Genomic DNA, 23,561 nt, shown 5'->3' with positions numbered 1-23,561 from the left:
GGGTGCAACTAGCAGACGTATCGTAACAGTTAGCATCATTAAAATCTTTTATTTATTAACATTTATGTTGTTTGTTAGCTTGTTAGCTTGTACGTGGCAGCGGTTTATGTGATGACGTTATATTAGTCTGATTAATTGTGTTGGTCTGACTAAATGCACATATAAACATTTTAGTCAGACCAAAAGACAGGACATGGGAAAAACACACCCAGAAGCAATGGTTAGGAGGAGTTAGAACCAGTTCTGCATGTGTTCTGCAATCAGACCCAAAATGGTGCAGTTCCTGTCCTGGCCTTTGATTCGGTCAGACGTACAATAGTGCCATGCTTACCTACCATGCTTGTATACTGAGACAAGGACAGTAGTCCAGTTAAATGTATAAGTATTAGAGGTGCTGATTCAAACTCTGGCTATGTGCCGATAAGTGTTCAGTCTGTACAAGCTGGTCTCTGTTTGACATATGAAACTAACTCTGGCAGTGTGGATCTGTTTTTCTCTGGATGATGAACATAAATATGGGCCCAACACTTGAACGTGGAATGAATACTCTACTATCAGAGACAAAGAGAAGCGTGGCAGATGATTATGTGACGATAAAAATTCACACTTTTCCTTTTTGGATTGTCTCCCCTCTGCGTTATGGGCTGCGCTCACTCACACATACTTGTGTGAGAAATGAAAAGAGCTGTTCTTGGAAAGACGTTCAAACCTTTCACACTTTTCATCATTGCACATCTGGCCAGTTGTGTCAGGAAATGGGCATTGTTGTTGCACTGTAGGATATGGAATGGCAAGAAATGTATGGGGGTAGAGGGGCTTCATCTTTTGTTTGAATAACTGAAAAACGTGATCTTTGAGCCTCCAGCCCACGAGGAGCCTTTTCTTGACACTCGGGATCTGAAGTCAGGCACACAAACTTGCACAAGTTACTGTCACTGGGAACTTTGAAGATGTTCTTTCTTTTGTTGTAGAAAATACTCAAGTGAATATCTTTGATTGCCATGCAGAAATTAACATTTCAAAGGAGAGCATCGTTTTTGATTCCAGTTCCTGAATAGTATCCTTCGTTCCTAACTGTATATGGTAGATTATATTTTGACAACCTAAAGAAATTAAATAATAATTATAATTCTGTCCTTCAAGAATCACTTATCACTTATAATATTTTGTTTGAGAGACAGTTTGCTTTTCACCTTAACACTCCCTTTCAAGATTCAAGAGATGAACTGTGGCATTTTTCAAGAACAGTGTGTACTGTCAGTTTTCCTAATGAAATGAAATAACAGAGAAAATTGACTCTGTGGTTTCACCTTGCTTTTACCCTCCTAATGGCTCCAATGGAAGTACACATCCAGACCTTGGTAACTTTGACTTCAGTGCACAATATTTTACATTCCAATCTTTTCAGATCATTTTTCTGTATTAAGGTATTAAGATAATGCAAACTGTATTTGACCTTCTCTAAACTTTTGAATGCACATGCCCAACTGTTCAATGTTTCAGTGCTTATAACATAACATGCTGTTTGTGTTGAAACAGTCCTCTTCATCATGCTGTTCTCTAACAAGGTGATTACCTCCAAAAACAACAACAATTGTCTGATCCATGAATCCACCACTAAATGCTCTGGTTCAATGACAGTTTGTATTGAAACAGTCATCTTCATCATGATGTTCATGAGACCAAGACCACACCTAACAGTCTGTCAACAGTACTTGGACATGTGGAGGCTTCAGACTGGATATTGTCACAGGGAAGTGTCCACTGAGCTCAGAGTGTCACAGAGCGTCAGGTTGTGGAAGTGATTTGTCCACATGACGAGTTATTGACACATAAGACACATTTTTTGTTGTGGTATACCACCACTGTTGTTAGCTTTTGTTTCAATGCTTTGTTTTGAGATAAAGAAATTACCATTTCATACTTAATATAATACTATAATATCACTGTGGCATGAACATTTTACATTTTCAATAAATTTCACCTGAAAATTGAATATCCCTAACTTTTTTCAGTAGTGTATGTGCAAAGCTCTATGAGACACAGAAGTTTAATCTCATGTGTATTTTTGTTTTTTCTTCTTAGTACCGTCTAGACGTTTGTGACATTAGCAGACAGAAAGCAACTTGTAAAAGATTCATTTTCTTCGTTTCCATTCACTGCATTTAATGGCTGTTAAGTGCAATTCTGGGGACATTAAAGTCACTTAGTGGAGTCACATCCAATTTAGAGCACTGAATCATGGAGGAATTGTGGCTGCAAGATCTCTGACATGAGATCATAACGTTTGTCCTGGAGGGGAGGGCGGGTTAGCTAGAGTTAGAGCATTAGCTTGCGTGTGTTTTCTGTATGTGCATGTGTGTGTGCTTGTGCGTGTCACTGTAATTGAGACCTTTGAACATTTTATGTGTGTGTGGAGGATAAAACATAGGGCCTGTCTGGATCAGGGAGATTTTGAGGGCTTGGCATTAAATTAATATGTGCCACCTGATCTACATCATAACACCTGTCACAGTCAATGTAAGGCATCTCTCTCTCTCTCTCGCTCTCTCTCTCACACACACACACACTGAGACATGTGGACCAGTTTCACTTACTTTCACCATGTGCCATCAGTCAAAGCAGGATATTAAGGCTGAATTATATCTGTGGAGCTGTCACACGGGGGGAAACCATACATAACACTGACTTGACTGGGGTGTGGCACGCTGCACTGTGCGTGCATGAGCATGCGTGTGTGAACAATGATGCCTGCATCCACTACACACAGCTGAAGAGCTCTGAGCGGCTTATCACTGCCCCACGACTATCCGCCCGCTCAGCGGTTTGCGCTCCCGTCCCCATATATATAAACCTTCAGGCGTGGCGGGACGATAAATCACACAACTAACAGAGCGAAAGACCCTGTCGGCTGTGAAAAGATGGCCTTTCATGAATATATATGGAAAGAGCGTGTGTATCTTTGCCAACTCACCATCTCAAGTCTGCTATCCCTGACATGATTGAAGATTGAGTGATTATGTGACGCCAATGGTGGCACACCCGCTGTTTGACAGTGGATAGGTACGTATATAAACACACATGTGAAGAGATACCTACTTGACATGCATAAATTGGACATGGTGTGTGTGCGTGTGAAGGGCAGAGACGGACAAGAAAGACCCATGTCACACACTCAGTGGCTCTCACACACCCACACTTGTGCTCACACTCGCGTTACAGCTGCTGTCTGGCCGGCATCATCCATCTTCCGGCAGATCAGGGAGAGTGACAGATTGCTCTCCAGGCTGCTGATCGCAGGGCCGCTGCATGGTCCCAGTTAGCCAATCACAGCAGGAGAGGGCCAAGCCAAATAGCTGACCCCTCAGGACCACAACACGCACCCCACACCCCGGTTCACCCCCCGGTCCTTCATGTCCCACTGGTCGCACCGTTCCTAACTAGTGTCTGGGGACCAGCGCTGGGGAACTTGTCAGGTCTGATTTTTTGGTCGACTTGTCTTTTCTTCTACCTCCACCTCACCGTAGACATTGACCGGATCTGGTTGTTGTGATGGCAGCTTTAAAAAAGACACTTAACCCCAAACCTTTGAATATAGAAATATAGTTTGTATTCAACCACCGAATGTCAGATGTCCCTGACTTTAAAAACTTTACCGTCACAACGTTGTAGGAGCACAGTTATGAATAAGTGAAGTACTGAAGTACTGTGCACATTGTTTGGTTGGGGCCTAAAGTGGTTAAAAGCCAAAGGAGAAGCAGCTTTTGGAAGCAGAAATAAAGTAATCACATTGTGCTGTTGTTCAAAGAGAATTTCATTTGTCCTCTGATTTTTGCTTTTTATGGTGACCCTGTTCATATACAACTAAACAGCAGCAGCAGTGGATGCTTGGCTTTGGTTCAGAGTCTTTTTTCTTTTTGTTTAATAAATAAGTTACATTCACCAGCAGTGGATTCACCCAGTGGTTGTGGTGGATGGAATAAATGTAATGTCCCACATCACTGTGGCTGTTCACATGGTTTACCGAAAGTGAAATCTGTGAGAGCCCAAATGTCACCATCATATAGTTCAATAATGCTACTGGTAGTGGTATATACAAATACATGTAATGTATTTGAATAAATACACATATTGGATAATGACAATTTTATATGTTTAATGTCATCATATTTGACACCAGTCACATTTGTTTACTAGAGGTCCCATTTTGTATTAAGTGTGTTGAGAAACTCAGAATTTCTGAGTTATATGCTCAGCCTGAGACTTTTTTCTCAGAAATTCAGACTTTTTTTTTAAAATCTCAGAATCTTAAGAAAAGAAAAATTGTTGGCCCTAATATTCTTCCGTATTAATCAGCTCCAGCTTCTATATTAATTATGTGAAAGTATCAAAACCTCAGTCCACAGAGGGATGCACAAAGCCTGTACTGAGACACTGAGCCTTAAGAACAGTTTTTTTTTTTTTTTTTTTTAATGAAATCTTTATTTCATATTTGCAAAGTACAGACAATCAGAGAACAATTGGAATGTTCGTGGAAACAGACATTGAAAGACACTTTTCAGTGTTGAGATAAGTAAAATAAATAAATGAAATATAAAAATAAAAAAATATGCTGTGTAAAAAAAAAAAAAAAAAAAAAACAGTTAATAATATAACTTTTGTAACTTTGTGATGTCACAAGAAAGCAGTCACTGCTCTTAGACAAGCCTTAAGCCCCGCCCAACTGGATCCACCATCAAACCAGGATTTGGTTTACCCAAGTTCTGCTTATTTTTAATTTTAAAGATGTAAAACTACACTGGGGTTATTTGCCCTTAAAACCACAAATACATCTTTTTATGGATCAACAATTCAAATGAAACACAGGAGAAATGTTAAATATAGGATGTTTAACATCATGTGGTTGCAGTTTCAACCACATTTCCCATAAAAGCTATTTGTTGTTGCAGTTTATTTGTATGTAAAAGTAATTTCTGGGAGACAAAGTTGTTCACAAGGAGGGAAATAAAGGAAGAGAGACAACAATAAACTTCTGCTGCACTGTTCTTCGATCCTTATATCCCACAACCTACAGTTCCTCACACTAGCAACTACTTCAGAGTCCGTCCATTGTTCCTCTCTCTTCACATATCTATTTCCTTCCCTTTCTTCCACTCCCTCCTCCACTGTTTCCTCCACTTTCTTCCCTTACTGCAATACTCAACTGCATCTTCATCCTCAATAAATCCATCCATATTCCTGTTTAAAGCCCTCCACTTTTTTTTCTTTTATTGACTGGTTTCTCCAGCTCCTTTCTTCCCTCCTCCCTCTGTTTTTGACATCATTTTCATTTCAAATCAATTTTTCCATTATTTCCATCCAATTTTGGTCTTTTTCATTTTTCTGATCTCAACCTTCTCTTTTTCATTTCTCCTCTGTATCGTTATTTCCCTCAATTGATTTCCCCCTTTACAATTTCTTCCCTCCTCTTCTATTCTCCTCCCATCTCTCCATTCCTCTACCCACCTGCTTTCCTATCTATTATGTTCTTTTCTAGCTGTTCTATATCTCTCTGTGTGCTGGCTCTTTGTAATGACTTTCATCATTATCAATCAGACAATAATCACCACATCCTTCAGCCATTCTCAGTGCTCTGTTTCTTCTCACCTCTCCATCACTTTCCTCTTCTCCTTCTATCCAACCATTACAAAGCCATCATCATCTTCCTCCTCCTCCTCATCCATTACTCAAACTCCCCTTTCCTCCATCTTCTCTCCATCTTTGCTCTTTGATACAGTGCATTCTCTCATCCGTCTATTACTTCAACCATTCACTTCATAACCATCACCACGATCATCTTCTCCCCCCACTCTTTCACCTCACCCCTTGGGGAAGACGCTGTATTCAGGTCCCCATGGCAACGACTCAAACAAACAATGTTGCCGTGGTAGCCCTATCAGCTAATTGAGGCAATTATAACTATAAGCAGCAGCTGCTGTACTGTTCATCCCTTCCCCCTTCTGCCTGTCCCCTCCATCCCCTTCCCCCTCCACTTTTCCATCCCTCCATCTTCTTCTCCTTCTTCTACCCTCCCCCCATTCTACCTTGGTTCTCCTGTCCCTCGTTGCCAACCCTGTCTTCTAACCTCCATCTAATTTTTCCTCCTCCACCCACTCATCCTCTCATGTCCTCCATCTTCCTCTCATAATTTTCCTTCTCCTTCCTTATTTCATCACTTTTTTTCCTTCGCACACAGCCATTTAACCTTTTAATCAAGTGATGAGATCCCAATTAACTTTTTCTTTTTCTTTTTTTGGGGGGGAAAAATGGTCTAAATTTCAATGGCGCATGCCCTGTAGTTAAATATACATTCACACAGAGATATAGATACAGAGATTTAAATAGAGTCAGATATTTATACATATTTTTTTAATTATATTTTTTATACATTTAGACATCGGCCAGAATTTATATGTAAATCCATTTAAATGTAAAGTCTGGACCAATTTTACAAATCACTCTGTTCAATATCAATGTGTTTCAGTCTGCTCTGTACATAATAAATGGGGTGTGATATGCAGCTCAATAAGATCATATTTACCGCAGGAACATGTCAAATCAGACAAGCCTGGGAATATGTGTCAAAAGTAGAACGTCTTGGGCACATGAGCGATGACACATGGGCGGTAATATGTGGAGGCACCTTTGTAAATTAATGGATATTGGTGGTGATGTCGCCTGATAGAGAGGGACGGCCGGCCCACCCTCTGGTACAAGACACAGTGATTGGTGCGATATGGATCTTTAGTGATACCTAGTTTGCAATGAAATATTGACAATCACTGCATGCGAAAAAGAATGTGCGGCGGACAGGGCTCTGAGTATGCAGGACGCATCCAGCCACCTGCAGCAGTGAAGGTTAATAACCTTGCACAGAAACTGGTGAGGAAGGAACAGCTCAGGAAGGAACTGTAACAGTTTGTGGCTGTTAAATGAATTCAGTGAATGTTTTTCTGGCTGATCAGGTCTTCACTGATCAGTTTGACGTGTGCTGGAGTTGCAGTACTGGACTGATTTTAAACTCTCAAGCTTTGGATGGAAAATGCATTACTGTTTTATGGTCAGAAAAAAGGAACATCACAACAGCGGTGCACTCTCTTCTTGTCATCCATCAAAGCTTATCAATTATACTTCATAAAACCCTGTATTGGCATGTTACAAATGTTTTTGTTATATGTCAGAAAACATGCTAGACAGCTGACATACTGTATGTTGTATGTGATACAGTTGCATTTGATTTTGATCATTTTATTTCACATGCATCATTGACGCACAGTTAATTTCTCCCTATCTGCAACAGCTAACCATGTGCATAAAGTGTTATTACAGACATACAGTAGCTGCCATTTCTCATTGGAATATGTGTCATGGTAGCTGAATAGAGTTAACCTGTATAAGAATGTTAAAATAAGTCCGTATAACCCTGTACCAAAGGTGTGGAAACAAGATGAAGTTACTTTGAATAAGATTAATATGATTATTGTTTGTAGATAACAAAACACTCAGACAGTTGAACCTCATGGCACTAGGTTTTACACCTTTGATCTTTAAATTGGGAGACGTGTGAGAACCATTGTCTCATCAGTGACTTGACCACCATGGACCATGGATAACCTGAAATATTTTCCGTCTTCATTGTGCTTTGCATTTATCACTAATTAGCTAATGTTAGCCTGTTAAGCATGCTAACACTAATGTCAGCATCTGCTTCAATGCCTTGCTGTACCCATTAGAAGTTGTGACTAAATACTGTTCTTGTTAACTAAGAAACTTAAACTTGGAATAAGTTTTTATTTTGTCTTTGAACCTTTAGAGGTTCTTGTTCAGATAAACAACCACAAAACAGACTGAATTTCTAGGAAATCAATAAAGTCATGTGATGCGCTCATGTGAATGAAGCCTCAAGGCTCGGATTATTAGCACAATGGTGATTATGGACTGGATTAAAAATGTCCTGTAAAAATGATATTAATATAATTATCTCATTTAGAACCTTCTTTTTTTGCAACACACTGTTTTTGCATGCACCCTTATTGTTTGTGAACATATTGTTCGGGGCAAGATATATAATGGTGATTTCACACGCACTGTTTTAAAATAATAATACAACTTAAAATGCATTAGGTTCACCTTCGTCCTCCTCTCCTCCCTCCTTCACTCTCTGGAAACAACGATGATGCTGGTGGTTCCCCTTCCTCCTCTTCATTCAGTGAAGAAGCACTTCAGGTTTTCCCCCTCATGGCCACCAGAGACCACAGGCCCTGCTGCTCTTACGGGAACTGAGTGGCGTTGGAGAGTAAGGGGCGGGGTTCACACATCCACACAGATGCACACACACACACATTTAACCGTACGTTCAGATGTGGATGCATGGATGCACACACACACACACACTCACACACACACACTCAATTCCCCGGTGTGTGATGGCTGTGCAGCGTGTGATTCAGAGTGATTGCTGAGGGGCCTGCTGGGCCCTCAGCTGAGGGGAGGAGCTTTGATGCTTTAAAGACGTTTAATGTTCTAAGGATATTTGCTTATGCAAATGTTCAAATTTACCAAAATAAGATGCCTCACATCCCAATCTGTGATGGCTTTTAGAGCCTGTAATAAATATTGGCTATGCTTGTATAACTAAATGAGTGTGAACGATGGCCGCCTTGGAAAAAACTAAACTGTGGGTTAAATCAATAAAAATAAAACAATGGTCCACATATTCTTGACAGATTGGCTTTGCAGATAGCAAATACCATTTTATGACCTTTTTATCCCATTATAAATCAAACCATATATTCTGTGTATGGTCAATACGTTGTCAGATGTTATCAGGCTTGTGAATAATAACACCACTTAAAGCTGTGTTTCTTTAAGTGGGGGTGTGGGGACCCATGGGGGTCTTTGAAGGGGCCAGTAAAAAAGGGTGATAATTCTTTTATTTTCACCATAATTTCATCCATAAGTAACACAATGTCAAAATATAACACTAGTTTGGTTTCAAACTATTTTGGTAAAAGTGCAATTTATATGTTAAAGCAAAAATTCTTTAAGGTTTTTGATGTAACAAAGTTTGAGAACTGCCTTGAAACACTAAAACATATTTCCACCTACGGTATATAACATAACTGATACTGAAGCTACAGTAAAACATGTTTTAACCTCTTGAAGAAGGAGAAAAGGAGAAAGATACTTTATTCATCCCCTGCAGGGAAATTCAAATTTTGTTTGATAATGTAAAAAGCTTTTATCTTTCACGGTTTTGACCCCAGTCTCACAATCAGTGTGCTCTTTTAAAATCTACACCACACTCACTCATTTGGCTGATGCTTTTATCCAAAGCAACTTACATGTGAGGGAAATCACTAAAGCTTCAGTGCAGCAGGAAACCTTGAAGTAAGCACTGAGTACTATATCAATTCAATAAATAAAGTGCAAGGAAATCAGCTAAAGAAGTGCATATAGGAACTGCATAGAAAGTACCAGTTAGGCATTAGGGTTTTAGAGGAGGAGGTGCTCATGGACCAATGAACAGGTGGTGCATAAACCAGTATGATTGAGTTTTGGGACATTGATGTAGATTAGTTTTAGCCTCTTAATGACTTTCCTTTCCTAACCACTTAAACAAGTTACAGTGTATCTTTCTGCAGAGACTTGGGTGTAAATGTGTGTTTGTGTGTGTGCATGCACCACACAGCATCCCAGAGACCCTGCACAGACCTGGGCTAGTATAGGCAGGAATATCTTGAATTATCTGAGCTGGTTTGTGAAGCTGCGTGGTGGGGGGTGGAGAAACACATGGTAGGAATGTTTACGTTGTTTGCACATAAATGCACTCTTAATTAACGTATGCGTATTTGTGCTGATATGTATGTATCTGTGTGCATGTTTGCCATTGCATATGTTGCAGTTTGTGTGTTTTTCTGTGCATGCAGCAAAATCAGGGAACTCCAGCGCGTGAGAAAATCTATGCCAAACTCCTCATGTTGAAGAGCTGCTTGGATGCACACTGAAGTGATTCTCCAGGCCAATTACTCTGAGTTCCTGCAGTGCGTGTTGGGGAGGGTACCCATGCCAGTGTGCGGTAAATACTTGGGCATGCCACACGAATAGACAGCTAAATGTGCATCTCTCTCTCTCTCTCTCCCTCTGAGGGCTGAGTGCCACAGGGGAGCTTTAAAAAGCTTGGGGAGGAAGTGTCACATCAACAGGAATTCTCTTCAGTGAAGGGCGCTTGTCTAAAATGGAGACGAAGAAAAAGGGGAGATCAAACACAAAGTCAAAGAGGAAAATCTAGTATCACACGCAAGGATGCATGATGAAATACAGAATTTCTAATGTAATTTATACATCATTTGCATACATTCTGATGTGGACTTACCCACATTTACATTGAACATGAGTGACAACCCTCACAAAAAGCACCAACAAACCAAATGTGGGAAATTCAATGTGAGTTCTTCTTTGAACATTAAAGAAAGCCTGTGAGGGGAAATCAGCGGGGGACTTTTAAGTAAGTAAGATTGATGCAGGTAGGAGTGGTGGGCATGTGTGCAGGGCGTGACAGGGCGGGTAATGTGGGTTTGAAAGCGAAAAGAGAGAGAGACGGGGGAGTGTGCATGCAAGTGGCTCTTGTTCAGCACTGGTCTTATCTACCTTGCGCAGATGTATTTCTCTGCCTCTTTCTATGTCTCTATACAAGCCTGTGTCCATGCATGTGTGTGTGTGTGTGTGTGTGTGTGTGTGTGTGTGCGTGTGCGTGCGTGCGCGCGCATGTGCATATGCATGTGTGTGTGAGTGGAGCTTATCTCTTTGGCCACTCAGCTGGAAGGCACCCTATCACATGCAGAGCACAATGCAGGAGCCGCAGCAGATCGGCTGCCTGTAGCATTTCTGCTTCACGCAGGGATGATCTGAATTCAGACAGATGTTATGGTTAAGGAGGGCCGCAGAATATGATATCGGGACTTCCTGCGGAAATACGCTGAGCTAGGGGAGAGACACCGACCTGCTGGTTTTTCAGACAACTTTGAATGGTTTTCATTGATTTTCCACACCTACAAAAGGAGGGAATTGTTTTCCACAATCCAATCCAAGATGATCCAAGCCAGTTTGTTGCTGTATAAACAAAACAAACAGATTGATGCAATGGCTGGCATCAGCATTATATACCTACTAAGAATTCTGAGGCTGATGAGGATCAGTGGAATACTTTGATTCACTCATGAACTATCCCCTTTTTGTTTGACTATGGATGGTGATGTGGGTCAGGTGGCAGGTCCAACACTTTGATCCAAACCAGAACATCTGACTAAATGTTGGATGGATTGTTATGATATTTTGTTTAGACTTTGGCATCATTGTGACATTCACATGTGTGGTTTTTGGTAAAATGTTTGGTAAAATGTTGCAACAGCTGGGTGAGGACAGACATTCAAACTGAATTTTTCTGTAGCACCCACAAACACGTTGTCAGTGATCCAAACAGAGATATCTGATGGATTTTAAGAATTAAAGATCAATGCCTCATCCTCAGAACCACAAGTAAATGTGAAACTCTGAGTGAAATGCTTTAACAACTATTGGATTTATTTGCAAAAACTCTGGCCATGATTCAAATTTTCAAATGCCATCATCAAGTCAAAATAAAAAAAGCCCAATATTTATCTCTCTTTGACCAGCTGTCCACAAAGCCCTAGACATTCCCATCAGCTTCAGCTGTAGCTACTGTCCTACATGTTGAGCTTAACATAATGTCATGTTAATATTGTATTGTCACCAAATGTAACGATTAAACTGTATTTAAAGCTTGAATATGGAGAATGTTTATTAAAAGCCATATTTAAAAAAAAAAATATATATATATATATATATATATATATATATATATATATATATATATATATATATATATATATATATATGTACGTCCACAGTGCGTTTAGAGGGGTGCAGAATGAAAGTAAAAAAAGCTTCTTTTTTTTCACCGAGACGAGAGCTGTGACACCGGGTCAGAGGCTCTGATCGCAGGTTTGGTTTTCAGGCACAATGTGGAAGAAGCCTCCACTCTCCCTGTAACAACTTACAACTCATTTGTCTACAATCACAATTAGTCCATCTGTTTAATGAGGGTAATAAATAAAACACAAGGTAAATATCCTAGTTCTCCTCTGTGCTACTCTGATCAGAGAGACGTCCCTAGCAACGGTGTGTGTGTTACACTATGCAACGGTCTGGCAACCGACTGCTGGAATTATTTTTCTGTTGTAGTTGTTGCCTATGGTGGTATTCTGGTAATTCTCCATATTCAACCTTTAATGTGGCCTGGTCAAAACCCAGTCTACTTAATGAGGTCAATATCAGCAACAATAATACTGATTATACACAAACAGTTTTTTGTTTTAGATGCACACAGTCATACACATGCAGGCAAACACTCGCACTCTAACTCCAGGTCATGAATAAGTAATGAGGGGTGTGATAATGCAGAGGGATGAGACCTTTGGAGCTCATGTAAAAAGGCCAGGGTCAGGAGGACTGTTATTTGATATTCAGCCATGGCATTTTCTCTGCTGCACACACACACAGGCACACACACACACACCCACGAGTGGCCATCTGCTGAATGATTAATGCTCCTGTCTCTACCTCGAGTGAAAAGTGTGTATCTTAACCCCTTCAGACCCGCATTTTTTTGGCTGAGCAAAAAAATTCTTTTTTTATGTATTCTGACTCCTCTCAAACATAAAAACAAAGTGGAAAAAAAACATTTTTGCTAACTCATGTTTTTAATAGTATTTTTTCATGTCCATTCCAATGGACGCCAGGACTAAAAGGCTGTAAAATGTCAGAAAAACTTAAGAAAAATAAGGTTGTGTTTTTCCACATAGTAATCAATCAGTTATGACCTAAACATCTGGAACTGGATGTTTGCATGGTTTTGAGTTTGTGTGCAGTTCTAAACATGTACATCAACTTGATAGAAGCCTGCAAGAAGAGAGGAGGATGTCGCACTTGTCACAAAAGATGTGTTTTTTCATATAGTCTTCATCTGGTAGCCTCGTTGTTTTCATCATAATCTGGCATGTCAACCATGTCATACTGTACTTTAGGTAGAATATAGGTACAGTGGCAAGAAATAGTATGAACCCTTTGGAATTTCCTAGTTTTCTGCATTAATTGCTTTGCTTTCCATTGCAGGCCTGACGTTTGCCACTCCACAACACTAATGGGAAAATATTTTGTCGACTGTTGAAACTAAGATTTAATTTTTTGTATTTATTTTTTAAAGTAAAAGTTTATCAAGACTTCCTACAGGATAATGTCAGGGTGGCTGTCCACTATCTGAATTCAGTAGAATAGCGTGATGCAGTGAGCCTAAACATTGAAGTAAATCTACAACCTAGATAATCTAGAGTAGCTTCAAAAAAAGAAAATCCACCTTTGGGAATGGCCCAGTCAGAGCCCAGACCTGAATCCAATGCTATGGAATGACCTCCATTCACACCAGACATCCTAAGAACATGGCTGAGCTGAAGCAGTTCTGTAAGGACCAATGGTGTTGTGCAGTTCTGATCTGCAGCTACAGGAAACGTTTGGTTGAGGTTTTTCTGCCAAAGGAGGTTCAACCAGTTATTAAATCCAAGGGTTCACTTACTTCTTCCACCTGCTCTGTGAATGTTTATTGGACATGTTCAATGAAGACATGAAATATTATAATTGTGTGGAATTAGGTTAAGCACATCGTGTTTGTTTATACTTGTGACTTAGATGTAGATCGGATCACATTGAATGGCTAATTAATGCAGAAAACTAAGAAATTCCATATTTTTTCTTGCCACTGTATACAGTATATTGTTTGATGTCTTCATAGGGTCTATGGGATGATCCTCATCAATTGGAGGATTCTCAAAGGAAGTGTCCATGATCGTAGTGAATGGCCTGTGACGCCACTTGATTTCTTCCTTCCTTGCTACTGTCATCTCCTCCTGTCCTCCTCTTTCACTATACTGTCTGTCTCCTCTATCTCAATCTCATCTGCCACATAAGTTCTTCTGGCATGCATGTACTGTAACCTCTCCACTGTCCCTCTCTGAATCTAAAAACAAAACAATCACATTTGAACTCATTTTATGTATTCTCACTCTCGAATACTTATCCATTCCATTTAGATAAGACATTAAATTGATGAAAACCACATACTAAGAATTAAAAACTGTCTTAATTTCTAAACTTAGGCCTACCACCTATCTCACTCCTGGTAACATCCTCCTCATTGCCTGAATTCAAGGAGTCAAGTTCAGATTTATGAGACGTTTAAGGGAGTCTTTGACACTCATTATGATGATTATGAGAACATTATGAACAAAAAATATATATTAAAAATGTTATAATCATGAATAAATAAACTGTTACACCATGCTTTACCAATGAAAAGCTTACAGGTATTTTGTTTCTTTATATACTGACACTAAGCATTTGAGTGTTGGCTTACCTCGCCTAACTCCTGATGTCCACTGCAATGGACATTGGACTTTGAAAAAATCCTACAAATTAATGATATGATATTTGTCTAAAATAACTTCAAATATTATGACTTGTAACAGTTAAAAGTATACTGACAGCAAATTGCTTTGGCCAGCATGAACATAAATTTATATTTTTGACTGAAAATGGGCGCTTCCTCCTCCCTCTCTGCAGTCGGTCCACCATGCTTGTCTTGTCCGATGTCTGTCACTCTCTCAGAGTGTGCTCAAAGTCATAACATGATTGTGGTTGGATAATCAGGACCCAATCAGTAACTAGCATTGCTGACATCATTGAATTACAGAGTATTTATTTGTTTAGAGACAGAAATATGTCATGTCCATTCCAATGGACGCAGGGTCTGAAGGGGTTAAAACAGGAGGAGAGGTTGACATTAAGGTACTTGCAGCTATTCTGTTCCCGCAGAGAGTCTCCTTTGTGCGTCCTATCTGATTCATGTAAAGTCTAATGGAGACCTTGACACTGTGACTTTTTCATTCGTCTCAAATAACTGACAAACATTGCCAGTAAGTGTCTCCCAGTTAACTTTGGTTCAAGTATGTCATCCACATCTTATTTTGTACTAACTTAACTTCTTGTAGTTACTTCATTTGTGTAGTATCCTTATTTGTCTCCGGTTGTTCCCCCTGTTTGTGTGTTTGTCCTGGTGGGCGTGGCCATCCGGTGCTTGCTCTAGCCAATCTACACAAACACCTGCAACTCGTCATCTTGTCAGCTGCACAAGCTGCTGCAGTATTTAGGCCCCAGATCTGTGTCAGTTTGCTCTTTGCCAGATTGTGCATCTACTCAATATGGTGCAAAGGCAACAGCCCAGTATCTTGTTCTTTCCTGAACTCAGCTGACTCAGTATCCGTGGTCTCTGCTGCCCAGCTCTGTCGCCCGCTTCAGTTACAGTTTGGATCACAGTTTCCTCTGGAGTTCACTGGTCCAGACACAAATTCCAGCCCCACTCCTCTGACAATGCAGCCTTTCTAGTCTTTCAGAAAACTTCCTTTAAACAACAAGTCTATGTTAACCAACCAATGTACCAACAGAGCAGATGTAAGCTGGCTGACAGTTTACACACTGTCCATGTGTGAAATGTGTCTGATCTCACAAATCACCATGAACTCTCACTTTTAAACAACCATAAACTGGCACAAATGTGGTAAGATTTTTCCTTTTAGATCATTAATTACATTCGTTTTGAAATCAAAGGTCATACTATTATGTCATCCTGGAAACCCCTCCTTTCATCTCCATAAGTTTATGAATGAAATTCATTGTTCTACATTGTGTCACAAACATTTTCACCTTTTTACTGATGCAATCTTCAGCTCTGTAACCAGCCATGTCTTTTCACTGTCTTTGTGCAGTCATGCAGAAGGCTATCTAAACTTCATCTTGTTCTGTGCAGTCCAATTTGTAAGGCATATTTCCTGAATTATTCATATAGTATGATCAAAAGGCAATGAATGAATCACAGACATGATTAAGCCCATCAACGGCATTGGCTCTGGTCGCTCCAGCCAATACACAGTGACATATTGAAGTGATGGCCAACAGATACATCTGTGTACAAACAGAGCGGCTTTTAAGATTAAATGTTGCCCCCCCACCCCAGACAATGACATCACAGCAACAACAAAATCTGAAGTGTTCTACGTTTTATTGTTTAGTCCTCTGCTTTGTAGTGTTTGTTTTGTGCGTGCGTGTTAGACTGACCACAATTGCAGCTGAGCTAATACAGTACGAGCCGGCTTTGATGTGCACGGACAAATGTTCAGCTGTCCCTCCGTGCTCTCATCGTCGTCTGCCTGTCAAAACACCTGAAACAACAAATGACCGCACCAGCAGCTGCCCTGTGGCTAACTCCCCCCCCACACACACACACACAAACACACCCTGCCATTCGAATGCAGACATGTGCATGCATTCACACACACCTGCCAATTGTGTCATCGCTATAAAAGCAGCAACAGACCTCACAAACACATTTAGTGGTAGATCTAAGGGATCAGTTTTAAGTTCCCATCTGGTTGGATGAACAAAAAGTGTCCACTGACTGTGGATTGTGAACAAGTGGGTAACATGAGGTTATGTAAACTATGCTGAATTGGAGACTTGACTTCATTCTCGCCTGGTTAGCTAATTCATTTGATCAGTTTAACACAGTTAACAGAGTTTGTGTGCTGCATTCCTTCAGGTTCAGAAATGGTAACATGACACTGGTGTGTGTGTGTGTGTGCGCGCGCGTGTGAATGTTGAGCGAATGGATTGGACTAGATTAGCTGGTGAGTGTGTGTTTGTGTGTGTGCTTTGGGAGTATCCTGGTTACAGCTGGAGTGGTACAACATCACAGTCACCCTGAATGGCTTCTTGATACTGACACACATGCACACACACTCACATGCACACACATACAGGGTTACCCGAGCTGCCTCTGCCTCACTATATATAGACCTGCCCTATCAGTCTGCCCGAGCAGGTTAAAAATAGCTCTGCTCCATGCATTCACACTGTCACTTCCCTCCCCTCTGTCTCTCCCTCTCCCTCAGTCAAAATCTCACTCCCGACCCTCTCCTTCCCTGCCTCCCCACCTCTGTGCACCAGCTAGAAATGTCAGCAGCCCACACCCATCACATTCCCAGTTTCTTTACATCTGCCTCCTCATGTTCTGCCTACTGATCTTATAGTCTCAGGTGTGAGATAGGAGAGGGAGAGTGGGGAGAAGCAGGAGAAGGGGAGCAGTGGTGTTAGATAGGGCACTGGGTGGAGGATGAGTGGAGGATGAGTAACGGTTAAAGTCTGCTTCATGCTTCAAGTGGCAGTGCAGGCAAGCAGAGTGCACCTGCTTCTTGAAATGACATAAATGCATCTGAAGCACCGGTGGTCAAATGCAAGGTCACTCACGTGATCCTGAAGAGGGCGCATGAGGTGAAGAGGCTCCTAAATGGATGTCAATGGACCAGTTCTTTTCAAGATTGGGGTTGAGATTGAAGATTAGTGCAGTTACTGGTCTACAATGGTTTCTGAGGGTTTAACAAGACAACCAAATGGCAGTTAAAGGCAGTGACATGGCAGCAATGTGACGTAGGCCACATATTGGGTCTCATTCATGAAACTTGAGCAGCACGGATTTGCGTGTAAACCCTGAGCAGCGCAAATTTACGTGGATTTCCGCATTCATCAATTTTTTAGTAGTGCTGATTTTTTCGTAGCTACTCACAAAATCTGCTCCGGACTGTGTGTAGCGCTTGTGTAAATGTAGGAATGCAAATAAATACTGCTTGTCACTGTTGAAAATTACAATTTTAATCCGTATTACTCTCTCTCATGTTCAAAATACGCCGACGCCTTTGAAACACGTAATTTAAACATGACAAACAATTAGAAATATTTGGAGAGAGAGACGTTTTAGGGATCGGACACGCACAAACACGTCAAGGCTCCATCTAATGATGATGATGATAATCTGATATAAAACCGGAAAAAACTTTTTTGTGTTGCTACACGCTCGGTGGGCGCACACTTCACCCTACGCAGCAGCGCTTCGGTTTGGATGGAGCTGTGACAGACGGCTGGTGCTTCTGTAACAATATAACCTGCCTAACTTCATGTGTTGATACAACCATGCTCCTCTACAGCTGAGGCTGTGAAGAGCCTCCTCTCGCTGTAGCTCTGTAGTTGTGTGTATTTATTTATTTATTTTTCATGTTTCATATCGAACTATTCTGGCTTTACTTCTTAAACGGTTCTTTAATCAACCAAGGATAGGCCTACTTAATTCACTAAATCTGTTTCTTCCCTCCACGCCTTTGACCTGTCCCAGTCACACCACCACTAACAGAAGAGAATCAAATATTTTTTCTGGACTCCACTTCACCCAAAATGACTTTGATCCGTGATCTCTCTTTTTTTCTCTCTCTCCCTCTTTCCTCGTTTGCGTCATGTCCGCAGGTGGGCAGGATGCACCTACCTCCTAATATGGTGGTCAGGATCTCCTTATATGGCTATTCATGCATGGAGATCTATGCTAATTGCTGATCACCAGGGGCGTGTTGTTAGTTTACGATGGGTTGGCATTCATGAAGTTACACACGTGTTTACGATCAAATCTGAGTTTCCCGCACCGTTCATGAATCCGGAGTAGAGTTTTAGTAGAGTGAGCTTTTATGTGCAAATCTACACACAGATTTACTCACGTTTCATGAATGAGACCCAGTGTACGTAAGCACACTCATTAGTATGGGCAAAACACACTGACTGTCCCATTAAGCCCATCAAAAGCGGCAGCATGGCTGAAAGGGGACTGTCTACTGAAAAATGATTTCATGGTTCCCAGAGGATATATCCTGGGACTCCAGTCCACCAAAGGGTTGACATCTGTGGTTTTGGGTGAAATGTATTGACAGCAGTGTTATTTCATGGCATGAAATTTTGTTCAGAGATTCATGGTCTTTAGAGGAACCATCATGACTTTGGATATTGTTTGGCTTCACATTATAGTGTAAGCTTACTGTATATGCACTTTGATTCATGGTCTCCTAGGTTGAATTTTTTTATTCATCTCAAGAATCAGGTCAATTTTAATTTGAATGCTGGTATTTTAATGAGCATTACAAATATTATCCCTGCTACACATCAGCATGTGAGCATTTTCACCCTGAGCGAGTCTACCTTTACAGCCTTACACAGCCAGTAGCTTGACTGTACTCTGAGTATGATATCATACTCGCCCTATAGTCTTCATGCAGCATGCCATTTACCTCAATATTTGCAGCGGGGAAAGACAGCACATCTGAGTTGACCCTGTTCAAGTTAATGTTCTGATTACATGTTGGAAAAGTAACCCTTTTGTTATTGTTGTTGTAGCCGATGTTATCTGGCCCTCTACGTTGTGTTCGGTACGGACTGCACCGGTTCGAACCCTGGTCCCCCACACCGCGGGCAACGACTGTTGTGGAAATTTCCTTTAAGTTGTGAGAGAGAAAATCATGAGTCCAGCAAAGAAGGGTTTCACTTTAAGTACTTTATTTTTATCTTGCAAGAGGTGGACTGTCATACACACAAAAATCTGTACAAGAGTGCACACTGAGATTTGGTTACATCTGGTTACATCAGGTTACATAGGCACAAGAGTGAGAAGGAGCCACGTGCACCTCCTTGGAGGCAACAAGTTTGCACTTAGCACTTTTGACATATCTTTGGGCTATTATAAAATCTACTTATATGTAAAGGCAGGAAGCTAGTGGTTGTCTGACTGTAACTGAAGGTTTGTTGTGTTTTTTTCACACCTCAGCATGTTGACATCTCACTGTGGTTTTGGATATGGAGAACGCAGTCGGACACCTGCATACTGCCCCATGCACAGCAGACAAGTGCAACTTGCGCTTTCTTCAAGGTTCACCTAAGGTTCATACATCTTCAAAGTTCAATCAAGGGTCATAAACACAAAAATTTCCATTACACCACGCAAACTGTTTGCCAAGAGGTCAATGACCGCTTGGCAGTCTGGTTTGCACGTCCTTTATGGGTGAGTGAGTGCACCGCGGACCTTCGGTTACACTCACCCCCCCTGAACTCACTCCACCCAGGGCATCCGGGTCACGGCACCACTGTAGCCAATGTTATCTGGCCCTATTCGTTTCGGACTGCCCCAGGTGGGGTTCAAACCCTGGTCTCCCGCACCGCAGGCGACGATGCAAACCGTTTTACCAAGAGGTCAATGATTGTTTGGCGGTATGGTTTGCACGTCCTTTATGGCTGAGTGAGTGCACCGCGGACCTTCCGTTACATTGTTACTGTTAGCATTGTTAGCTTGCTGATAACAACAGACTACAAGATAGTTTCCTCATGAGAGCAACAAAACAACATGTCTATAGGTGCAATGTTGGTATTATCGATTTAATGTATGATTGCAAGACTAATGGTGTATAAACAGTGTAATGTAGCTTTTTGATCCTCAGAGCAGCCATCTTGGACTGTGTGATCAGGGTTAATGCAGTTCCTCAAAATCTCCACGTTAGAATTTCGACTTCAGCGGGCGTTTTTGACGTCACTGCCGAGTGGGAACTCTGACAATCTGGTTTCTGAATTCCCAGAGGATGCACCATTAGCTTAAAATACCCTACATAGCCAGTAGCGTAGTTCTTGTTTCAGACATGAGCTACTTGTCATGTGAAAATGTCTTCTTCTGTGGTGTGTAAATGTCATGATGAAGAAGCTGTTGGTGTGTATTTAAAGCTACAAAATCCATTATGTGATGCTTTACATGCTCTCAATTCTTAGTAACAACCAGGAATGCAGGTGTGTGTGTGTGTCACAGGTTTCACGTGATTGGCATCTTGTGACTTGTTTGTAATGGGAAAGACTGAAAGCAAAAGGAGCCCATTCTGTCCATGACAAAGTGCTTAATAATGGCGTTAACAAGCACCTCAACTGGTTTTCTAATATTAGCACTGTCTGTGGTTAACCAGTAGCTATACTGGGACCGAGTTAAGACATTTGCATGCACAAGTAAACACCTGCAAACATAATTAAGAACTTTCACATGCAATCTAATTACACTGGTGTTTGAAAACATGAACACCACAACACAAACTCATTTAAACTCCGACTCTCTGTTTGAACCTCATGCAAACAAAGGTGATGTATCTACTGTAGGTAAATGTGTGAACATCACACTGATGTCTGTGTAATTCAGGTAAGCTAAGTTTTATTCCTGCTCAATTGCGTCTCAGTGTTGTGCATTTCCTGCAGTAGGTTATGATAAGCTTTAATTAAACTGTCAACATACTGTTTATTTCATATCGTGTAGGATATCATAAGAAACTGAAGTTCTTTTGGTAGCACTACATAATACGGCCCGTGACTTACAGCGTACCTACCGCTCTCTTGCCGCGTAGGTTGCCGCTTATTTCACACAAGTACTGAGTAACTGCAGCTCACTTTCCCCCGTTTCCCCCGTGCATTTACAGTGTAACTAGGCTGCGTCTTAGCGCGTAACTTACATCCTGCTTCACACCAACTTCCACAGAAGTACAGGGTAACTCTCGCTGTTTTACAGTTTAACTAGGCTGCGTCTTGGCACGTAACTCCTGTCCTACTTTACACCAAATTACACAGTAACTCTCGCTCACTCCGCCACTAATTACCCCGCATTTTACAGTATAACTAGGCTGTGTCTTAGAGCGTAACTCCCGTACAATTACGTCCTACTTTCCCCGGACTTACAGTGTAACTCCTGCCAGGTACATTAGAAATTAAATAGTCTACTGTACAATATGAGCACAGTTGCAATCCATGTTTTCCAAAAGTGTCAGCAGCGACATTTCACCTCTATTTCAGAGATTTATTATTCATTATTTAATTGTATGGTTTGGAATAGGTGAGAAATGGGTATAGAGTGTGGACATTTTCCAATACAGTAACAGGCTGGCTGGTAGCAAACTTACCTCTCTAAAATGCACATCTATGAAAGTCTAGTTCTGTCATCCAAGGGCAAAACACAAACTATACAGTAATACATCCACAATAATGAGTCATTCGGAGAGTTAGAAAATGTTTTTATTATTTATTAACCAGAAAACACATGACACATCCACATCCATGATCATTCATAAACTTTAAGTACAGTAAGTACCCTACTGTAAGTGAGCACTGTTACCCCTCCTTAGTCTGCACCTACACAGTAGCTGTCATGCACCTACACACTACTTGTCTTAGAGTTACCCAGTAAGTAGAGGGTAACGGGCTGTATTATAAAGTAATGGCTGTTACTCCCTCCTTACGCTGCACCTATACAGTAGCTGTCATGCACCTACACACTACTTGTCTTAGAGTTACCCAGTAAGTAGAGGGTAACGGGCTGTATTATAAAGTAATGGCTGTTACTCCCTCCTTAGTCTGCACCTATACAGTAGCTGTCATGCACCTACACACTACTTGTCTTAGAGTTACCCAGTAAGTAGAGGGTAACGGGCTGTATTATAAAGTAATGGCTGTTACTCCCTCCTTAGTCTGCACCTACACAGTAGCTGTCATGCACCTACACACTACTTGTCTTAGAGTTACCCAGTAAGTAGAGGGTAACGGGCTGTATTATAAAGTAATGGCTGTTACTCCCTCCTTATGCTGCACCTATACAGTAGCTGTCATGCACCTACACACTACTTGTCTTAGAGTTACCCAGTAAGTAGAGGGTAACGGGCTGTATTATAAAGTAATGGCTGTTACTCCCTCCTTAGTCTGCACCTACACAGTAGCTGTCATGCACCTACACACTACTTGTCTTAGAGTTACCCAGTAAGTAGAGGGTAACGGGCTGTATTATAAAGTAATGGCTGTTACTCCCTCCTTATGCTGCACCTATACAGTAGCTGTCATGCACCTACACACTACTTGTCTTAGAGTTACCCAGTAAGTAGAGGGTAACGGGCTGTATTATAAAGTAATGGCTGTTACTCCCTCCTTAGTCTGCACCTACACAGTAGCTGTCATGCACCTACACACTACTTGTCTTAGAGTTACCCAGTAAGTAGAGGGTAACGGGCTGTATTATAAAGTAATGGCTGTTACTCCCTCCTTAGTCTGCACCTATACAGTAGCTGTCATGCACCTACACTGTACTTGTCTTAGAGTTACCCAGTAAGTAGAGGGTAACTGGCTGTATTATAAAGTATTCTTTGTTATTCCCTCCTTAGAGTGCAAATACACTGTAATTGTCCTGCAACTACAATGTAGTTGTCCCGGAGTTACCCAGTACCTACAAAGTAGCGGGCTGTATTATAAAGTATTCTTTGTTATTCCCTCCTTAGTGTGCAAATACACTGTAATTGTCCTGCAACTACACTGTAGTTGTCCTGGAGTTACCCAGTACCTTCTACTGCAGCTGTAACTACTGTCTAAGTAGAACCAGTAAGTTAGAACACAGTTTGTTTCACGAGATAACATCATCTGAAAGTACAGTAATACAAAGACAAAACTAACTGAAGTGTCCC

This window comes from Trachurus japonicus, chromosome 7 (assembly GCF_045865225.1).
Source record: "Trachurus japonicus isolate A0001 chromosome 7, Traja_1.0".
NCBI lineage: Eukaryota > Metazoa > Chordata > Actinopteri > Carangiformes > Carangidae > Trachurus > Trachurus japonicus.
This window is presented reverse-complemented; position numbering follows the sequence as displayed.